Source organism: Gossypium hirsutum, chromosome A11 (genome assembly GCF_007990345.1).
Source record: "Gossypium hirsutum isolate 1008001.06 chromosome A11, Gossypium_hirsutum_v2.1, whole genome shotgun sequence".
Classification (NCBI taxonomy): Eukaryota; Viridiplantae; Streptophyta; class Magnoliopsida; order Malvales; family Malvaceae; genus Gossypium; species Gossypium hirsutum.
In genome coordinates this window covers 43,877,865-43,887,043 of record NC_053434.1, presented here as the reverse complement: position 1 = coordinate 43,887,043, position 9,179 = coordinate 43,877,865, and the positions used below count along the sequence as shown (strand labels likewise).

The 9,179-nt window shown below is 34.8% G+C and overlaps 1 non-coding gene across 1 annotated transcript; it reads left to right on the top strand.

The window, feature by feature from the left end:
• Positions 1-214: 214 nt before the first annotated feature.
• On the top strand, positions 215-321 carry LOC121210461 (small nucleolar RNA R71). Its single transcript, XR_005905578.1, has one exon. It is a non-coding gene; the product is annotated as a small nucleolar RNA R71 (small nucleolar RNA).
• Positions 322-9,179: the final 8,858 nt, after the last annotated feature.

Below are 9,179 nucleotides of genomic sequence, written 5' to 3'. Positions count from 1 at the left end.
AGTAACCACATCGAGCTTGAAAACATCGGCTGCTTTTGTCGGCTTTATTCTCATGACTTGCCACTAATAGTTATTCAGTGACATCTCTTCAATAAATTCGTAAGCCTCTTCAGGTGTTTTGTTATTCAAAGTTCCACAGGCGGCTGCATCGATAAGTTGCCTTGCTGAGGGGTTCACACTGTTGTAAAACGTTTGAACTTGCAACCATAAGGCTAGCCCATGGTAAGGGCACCTTCTCAATAGGTCCTTGTATCTCTCTCATGCATCATAAAGTATTTCTACATCCATCTGCACAAAAGAAGAGATATCATTCCTCAACTTAGCTGTTTTAGCCGGTGGAAAATATTTAAGTAAGAATTTTTCGGTCATCTATTCCCAAGTAGTGATTGACCCTCGTGGTAACGAGTTCAACCACTGTTTAGCCTTGTTCCTCAATGAAAAGGGAAATAACTGAAGGCAAATGGCATCATCAGAAATGCCATTGATCTTAAATGTGTCGCAAAACTCCAAAAAATACGCCAAATGAGTATTTGGATCCTCATCCTGCAAACCATCAAACTGAACAAACTGTTGTATCATTTGAATTGTGTTAGGTTTCAGTTTAAAATTATTTACAGCAATAGCAGGTCTAACCATACTCGATTCGGCTCCTGTTAAAGTAGGCTTAGCATAATCATACATAGTACGAGGAGCAGGATTCTAATTTATTGGATTTGTAGCAACGACAGGAAGAAGCTGATTATTCTGATTTTCAACCATCTCTTCGGTTGTATTATGGATATCTTCCTCTTGTCCTTCCTCTATGTTCCTTAGGTTTCGCCTTATTTCTCTTCGGTTTCTACGAGCTGCACTTTTAATCTCACTGTCAAAAAGCAATGGTCCTGACGGGTTTCTTCTAGTCATAAACTATAAAAACCTGTCAGAAGAAAATAAAAAAAATTTAGTAATATTAACAAAACTAAAATAAAATTTAAATTGCAACAAAATAAATGGCTAAAGTAATAAAAATTAAGCGTTCCTAATATTTTAGTTCCCCGACAACGGCATCAAAAACTTGATGTGATGTCTCGTGATAAGTTTGAAATTTATGATTGATCGTACTTGAAAACTAACTATTATCACGATAAATGCAAGTGCACCTATCGAACAGTAGTATAGATTATAGCAAGACCAGAATGTCGAACCCACAAGAACTAAAAGTACTAGTATTAACTCTCTTTTTATTATCTAGCCTAAAAATAAAGGGGTTTGTTTTATCTAAATTAATTAACTAAACTAAGAATGCACAGGAAGAAAATTGGGGAAATATTTTTGGGAAAAAAACTAATTGATTTGGACAATACCCAGGGGAAAATCCGCCTAGACTTCACTTGTTATTCGACTCTCAATTAGACGATTTATTCACTTGACTTAATCCATAGAAATCCCTAAGTTATATTATTATCTCTCTCGAGACTAACAACGTCTAACCCTAGGTTGATTAATTGAAACCTCTTTCTATTAAAACCCCTAGTGCTGCATTAACTCGATCTATGGATTCCCTTATTAAGTTTCACCCTAATCCGACAAAATTATGTCACCCTATGTCTAACGGTGCAATCAACTCCACTTAATTATGCTAGATCTACTCTTAGACAGGGACTTTTTCTCCACTGAATAAGCACATCAATACTTGAATCAATATCCTGGAATATTAAAGCAAGAATTAAGAACTCATAATTAAGAACAAACCAAATATTTATCATATAATTCAAAAAATAATAACAAGATCCGTCTCAAGTTTCATTCCCCTTAGGTATTTGGGGGATTTAGTTTATAAGTGTAAAAGAAAACATATCAGAAGAATAATAATAACAAAACATAAAGAAACCCAACAATCCCGAAGGAAATCAAAGGGAAATCTTCAGTCTTGAAGGAGAATCCAGCTTCTGAGTTGGATCAATCGACTTTCTTCAAGTAATTCCTTGCCTCCTATTCCGTGTGTCCTCTTTAGGTACCTCATGTGACAGCCCAAAATTGACCCTAGTCGGGAAGTGGTTTCGGGACCGCTAAACCGAGTCACCGAAATGTTTGAATGTGATATTTATTGTCTAGAATATGTAATTATGAATGTGTGAAAATTTCAAGCTTCGATTTAGTCGATTGCATGTGAATTTAGTCAATAGGACTTATGTGCGACATTTTTGAAATGTGATAGGTCGAAGCATAAGGACCTATTAGTGCATGAAATAAAAAGGGGGGACTTGCATGTCAAATTCCCCCCCTAATTAGTAGTGGCCGGCCATGACAAGCATGGTAGACCAAGTGTGATGGGCAAGACATGTCATAGACATGTTGTGTTGGTGCATCATGGGTGGAAAAAAATAAAATAAGGAGCATGGGCATAAAATAATGAAAGGGAATATGATGAAAACAAAAAAAAAAGTGTGTGGTTGTTTCCCCCCCCATTGCCGTGAGTTAAAGAAAAGAAAAGAGAAAATTTTGTTCATCCTTTTTCATCTTCATTTGGCCGAAAATTCTAAGGAAGGAGGAAGGAGTTCTTGCTTCATGTTTGGTTTGGAAGAGGATTAGGAGGAGGTTTGGCCATACTTGTATCTAGATCAAGGTATGTTTGAGGTTGTGCCATGAGATTCATGCATGTTTTTAGTTGCTAGCTTGAGTTCTAATTAGCCCATGGTTCAAATCTTTGCTATGTCATGGGGATGATATTCGGCCTAGGTAGATTTTGTGTTAATGCCATTGCATGCTAAATATGAAGCTTGTTAATGATGCATGTGATGGTGGATTGATGATTCTTGAATCTTCTTTTTAGCATTTTTGAGTGAGAACATATGTGCATTGGTTGCTAGATGGAGAAGAATCGGCTAGCAAGTTGTGTGCTAAGGCCGAATATAATTTTTGTATATTAATGAGTAATGCATGTGTTAAATTGATGGAAAGGGAGAGGATGCTTTACTAGTGTATATATGTGTGTATTAGCCAAGTTTTGAACTTGAAACAAAAGGGTGTTTAGTCAATACAAGTGACCATACTTGTAGAATGTATTAAGTGTTGAAATCGGCCCCAACATAGACATGCATATTCGGCCATAGGAAGGAGATTGGTGTTGCATGTATTCGGTTAGAGGCAAGCATATTGATGCTTTTGTCTTGGCTTAGAAAATTCGGCCAAGGGGGAAAAATTAGCTAAAATGTTGAGTTTGATTCATGATTCCGTACATATGTGACTTTAATGTCTAATGTATAAATATGGGCTAAGTGCCTTGTGTTCCTCTTTTCGATGCTCAAATGATTAAATCAATTTATTTGTTTAATTAAGCTCAAGAGCAAAGGGGAACTAAATCCGATAAAGGGAAGGAAAAAGTGGTCGAATAGCTATCGGAATCGTTCGACAACACCCGAGGTAAGTTCTTGAGTAAAAGAGCTTAAATTATGATTTGATTAGATCATGTTTTAAGCAAATCAAAATCATGCTCTTTGTGTGTGGCTATTGAGCCGAAATTGCAAGAATGATAAGTGTCTTGTGTTTGAGTTTTATTAACGAAAATGAAATATGAATGTGCCATGATTTACTGTTAAATGTGCATGGTTATTTGAATGATGTCCGGGCTAAGTCCCGAAGGCTTTGTGCTAAGTGACCATATCCGGACTAAGATCTGAAGGCATTTGTGCGAGATACTAATTCCGGGCTAAGCCCGAAGGCATTTGTGCGAGTTACTAAATCCGGGTTAAGTCCCGAAGGCAATTGTGCGAGTTACTATAACCGGGCTATGTCCCGAAGGCATTTGAACGAGTAGCTATATTCGGTTAAATTCCGAAGGTACGTGATTTGGGAATGAATGATCTTGCTGTAAAAATTTCAGTAAATACTCTAGAAACATCCCAACATTGAGGTATGTTTCGTATGTGCTTGAATTTAGTTGAGCCCTTACAAATAAGTATTCGCTCAGTTGATAAACGAGCTACCGGCCTTTGGCTAAGTTGATCTTTTGTGTATGTACATAAGGGTTGGTAATGTGAAGCAAGTATGATATCGAAAATTTGTGCATATGAAATTATCTGTTTAGCTATATGAATGCTATACTTTTGCTGTGCTGGAATTCCTTGCTCAAAACTTACTAAGCATAAATTGCTTACTCCGTTTCTTTGATCCTCTGTTTTATAGATTTTGGTTCTCCAGCTATCGGACTCGGGATTTTGAAGTCGAAGTCGCCCACACTATCAAAGCCCCCCCCTTTTGGTACAATTTTGGTTGAACTTCGAAATGGCATGTATAGGACTACCCGTTTGTTGTGGGTCATGGACCCTTTGGACTTGTATAATTTTGGATAGCCATGCGAAAATGGCTTATATATGTTTGAGTATAATGTTATAATCATTTGGTATGGATAAGGTTATTGAGAGGTGTGGATATGCTTGACAATGATTGGCCATGGGAATGGTTAATCACTATCATAAATTGTGCTATTTATGCAAAAAAGGGCTAGTTGAATCATGGAAACTATGAAATAGGTAAAGTCTACCTTAAAGGCAGATGCTGACAGCAGCAGTGATGTAGATTTGGAAAATCACTAAAAATAGTAGGAATGGAATTAAATAGTGAATAAATTATGTAAACGAACCTTGATGAATCTATTTTCATAGGAAAGTAACGAAACAATCATACGGACAGTATGTTAAGAGATATTTAGGTTCTTGTGAGACAGGGCCAGAACGGTTTCTGGATTTCCTGTTCCGACTTTGGAAATTCATTACAAATTAACCAGAGACAATTAGGAGTCAAGACATATATGTATAGATTCCTATCTGAGTCTAGTTTCTATAGAAACAAACGGCATCAGTATTGAAGCCCTGTACAGGGAGATATCCAAGTCGTAATGTGCAAAGGTCAGTGTAGTCGATCCCTGTAACATGGGAGACTTTGACTAATAAACTGTACTAATTGCCCGAACCAAAAATTCTATAAAAAAATATGTAGATGGGCATATGAGTCTAATTTCAGGGAAAATTTACGGAACTTGATTCCGAGTTTGTGAACTCAAGATATGATTTTTAAAGCGACTAGTACGCAGATTAGCAGTGTCTGGGAAAATTTTTTTAAAGTCTGTTAACACCTCGTGTTCGACTCCGGTGACGGTCTCGGGTTCGGGGTGTTACACCTCATGGGGTGTTTATATAGGCTTTAGAATGCTTCAAAACCCTCACGAGTGGTCTTTTTCGAATAGGGCTAGACTTGGGCTCGACAGGGACACGCTCGTGTGCCATGCCCGTGTGACACGCCCGTGTGAGGTGGCTTAGGCCGTGTTGCAATCTGTTAAATAGACATGGGAGTGTGAATGACCCGTATGAGGAAGTCCAGGCCATGTCGATTTCCCACATTGACCCATTTTCTCCGTTTTTGGCCCATTTCTCTCTCTTTTTACTCTCATATGCTCACCTAAGTATAAAACATGAAATTAAAGGATTAGGAGCATCGAATTCCACAAATCTAATGATAATTCATCCACAAATATGCTAAGTATGGGATAAAAATACGTATAAATTACGACTTATCATTGGTCTAGCCAATTAGTAAGTTTATTAGTTAAAGTTTCCGCTATTGCAATGTTTGACTACTCTGACCTCTTATCACTACAAATCAATTTTCTCCCTCTACAGAATTCAAATAACCATGCTATTTATTTCTCTTGAAAATAGATTCACTAAGGAATCTCGAAATATAAACTATAACTCCTAATTCGTTTTGTAAAAGTTTTAGTGAATTTATAAAGTCAGAACAGGGGATTCAAAATTTGCTCTGACCTTATCTCACTAAAATTCAAATATCTCTTAATATACACTTCTTTTGCTTACTATGTTTCTTTCATAAGAAAATAAACTCAATAAGCTTTAATTCTATCTCTTATTCATCGCTTAATTCCATTTCTACTACTCTTGGTGATTTTTCAAGATCACGTCACAGATATTGTTCAATACTGTTTTAATGTTAATTTAACTTTTTCATGATTTCTTTGTATTAACTATCATTTAGGCATACAAAACACCAAACATGTTCTTCATTATCCATTTCAATAGTTACTCATTATCAAATATTGACATACCATTCTTTAGTTAGATCATAAGGACATACACACAAAATGGCTAAGTCCCTATACATGCCATAAACTAGAATGTTTGTAAACGAAGATACCCATTTGGTAACTTGATAGTCGATAGTGTGAAGTAATCAATTTAGTAAGCTTATAAAGCTTAGTAAGTTCACATGTAAAATAATAAGCATTAGTAATCAATTTAGCTTACTACTATGCTGGCATAATTTGCTTAAATAATGTTTAGTTCTTACTTTCCCATCTTACTCATCGGTAACCTTACCAAAGGCTCAGAATACAAAAGGCACCTTACTTAATAGCTTGCTTACATAGCTGCAACATCTCACTTAACACATGAGTACTCTTTCATAATATAGGCATATTGTCAATCTTGTCATAAAGTGTCACAAGCATAACTGAAAACTCATCACTTACTTAATACTTGATAATCTCAATTACTTACAATCTCAATATTGAATAAGCCTTAAATGCATAACTGTACTCTTTCTTCATGTTCTCACCGTGTCGTTTCTTTGACTTACTCTTTGGATTACTCGGGAACCTTTTCCTTTTTGAACTTACTATTGCCATGTCTTGACATGGTCTTACGTGGTATCCTTGCCTTATGAACTAACCAATGTCATGCCTTGGCATGGTTTTACATGGGACCTTTGCCTTATAGTAACTCATCAATGCCATGTCTTGACATGGTCTTACATGATTTAATTACCTTATAGAACTTATCAATGCCATGCCTCGGCATGGTTTTACGTGATATCCTTATCTTACCAAATGCCATGTTCCAAACATGGTCTTACATGGTATCATTTTCTTATAGAACTTATCAATGCCATGCCTTGGCATGGTCTTACATAATATCCTTATCTTACCAAATGTCATGTTCCAAACATGGTCTTACATTGTATCCTTGTCTTAGTGCCAATGCCACATCGTGACGTGGTCTTACATGGAGTCCTTAATCAATGCCGATGCCATGTCTTGACATGGTCTTACACAAGATCCTTGCTTTACCAATGCCATGTCTTGACATAGTATTACTTGGTATCCTTAACCGTCAATTCCTCCTTAAATGCCAAGTTATGAACATGGACTTTTCAATCAATTCTTCCCTAATTTCCATGGTACAACCATGAACTTTGAGATATCAATGCCTTGTCAAGTCATAGTTGAAACATACTTGCTCAAATTCTCAAGGTTAGTCACATAACTCAATAATAACAATACTAATAACAATAATTGCATAATAATAAAATGCTACTCAACTTACATACTTACATTCTCAATCTCATCATATCATCAACTTAACTTATTCTCATCAAACTATGCTAGTCAATACTTTCTTGTTATCATACAAAGCCATAATACAAAATATGGTCTTATATATAAATTATACAAGTTCTCTTTTGAATATCGAATTATTATCAAACATTAATCATTATATCTAAAACTCAATACTAAAGTATTTATGGCCACAATATCAATTTATCATACAAATATGCATAACTAAATGCTTATTAAAGATATGAACTTACCTCGATACCAAAACGACCATTTTACCAACTTTCCTGATTTTCGGTTTTTCTCCCGTTCTAGGTCCAAATCTCACTTTCCGGGATCTAAAACATCATATTTCACTTATTTAATTAATATTCTATTCAAAACATTCCCTAACTCAAACTTTTGCAAAATTACAATTTTGCCCCTAAAACTTTACAAAATTACGATTTTTACCCTAGGCTCAGAAATAAAAATTTATACATTTTTCTTATGTTTTATAACACACTGAAAATTTTTCCCTTATATGGCAACATCAAATTCCCACTCTATCATATACTTATGAACATTAGGTATTTTTACTAATTATGTCGTTATACTCGTTTTCACTTAAAATTGCTTAGCAAAAGTTGTTTAACATAATTTCAAGCTTCATATTCTACCATAAAACGTCAAAATAAACACATTTAACCTATGGGTATTTTTTCAAATATGAACCCTAGTATGAATTATTGCTAGAATAAGCTAAATCAAGTTATCGAGACTCTAAAAACGTAAAGAACATTAAAAACGAGGCTAGAACGGACTTACTATTGAGCTTGAAAAGCTTGGAAACCCTAAACATGGCTTCCCCAATTCTATATTCAGCTTCCATGAAGAAGATGGACCAATTTTGGCTTTATTTTCCCTTTTTAATTCTTTTAATTACTAAATGACCAAAATGCCCTTAAAGGCTTTTCTTTCAAATTTGTCCTATTCTTACCCATTTTTGTCCAAACTTAAATATATTGGTCTAATTACTAAATAAGGACCTCCAATTTAAGAACCCATTTCAATTAAATCCCTTTTATTATCTAGAACACACATTTTGCTAATTTTACAATTTAGTCCTAATTATCAAATTAGGCACTTATACATAAAATTTCTTCACGAAATTTTCACACAGTTATTTAATCAATGAATAAACCTTAAAACTTAATCAGAATATTTTTTTTGATCTCAGATTCGTGGTTTCACAACCACTATTCCGTTTAGGCCCTATTTCGGGATGTTATGTCGAAGATGTGAATGGCTTTATGTAATAGACCATTTTTCAAAAATGGGGCAATTTGCCCTTTTGGTTACTCCTAATTCTTCCCTTTTCCAATTAGGTCCTAAATCAATTAAAATCTATTTTTTAAAATTAGACCTCAAAATTAAATTTTGTTTTAAGCAAGTTAATAAAACAAAAACCCAAATATGCCACTTTAATTCTTTAATTACTCACTCATGACTCTATTTTTTTATACCTAACTCAACCTCCAATTAAAAAAACTTGGTTCTACTAACCCAAAACTACTAGGTCAGCTTTTTGGGTGTGACACATGTAAGAAATATTTATCTCATGAGAATTGACATGTAAGAAATATTTATCTCATGAGAATTGACTTTCATTTATATTCTAATAGATTTCATCTAAGAATATTTGGATATGCAATATCTATTTTGTGTTCCACCATAACACACTTGGGTGGATCATCAAGTATGAAGTTGATAAATTTTAGAATTTTCATTTGATGTTAAAAAATTGAAGGGA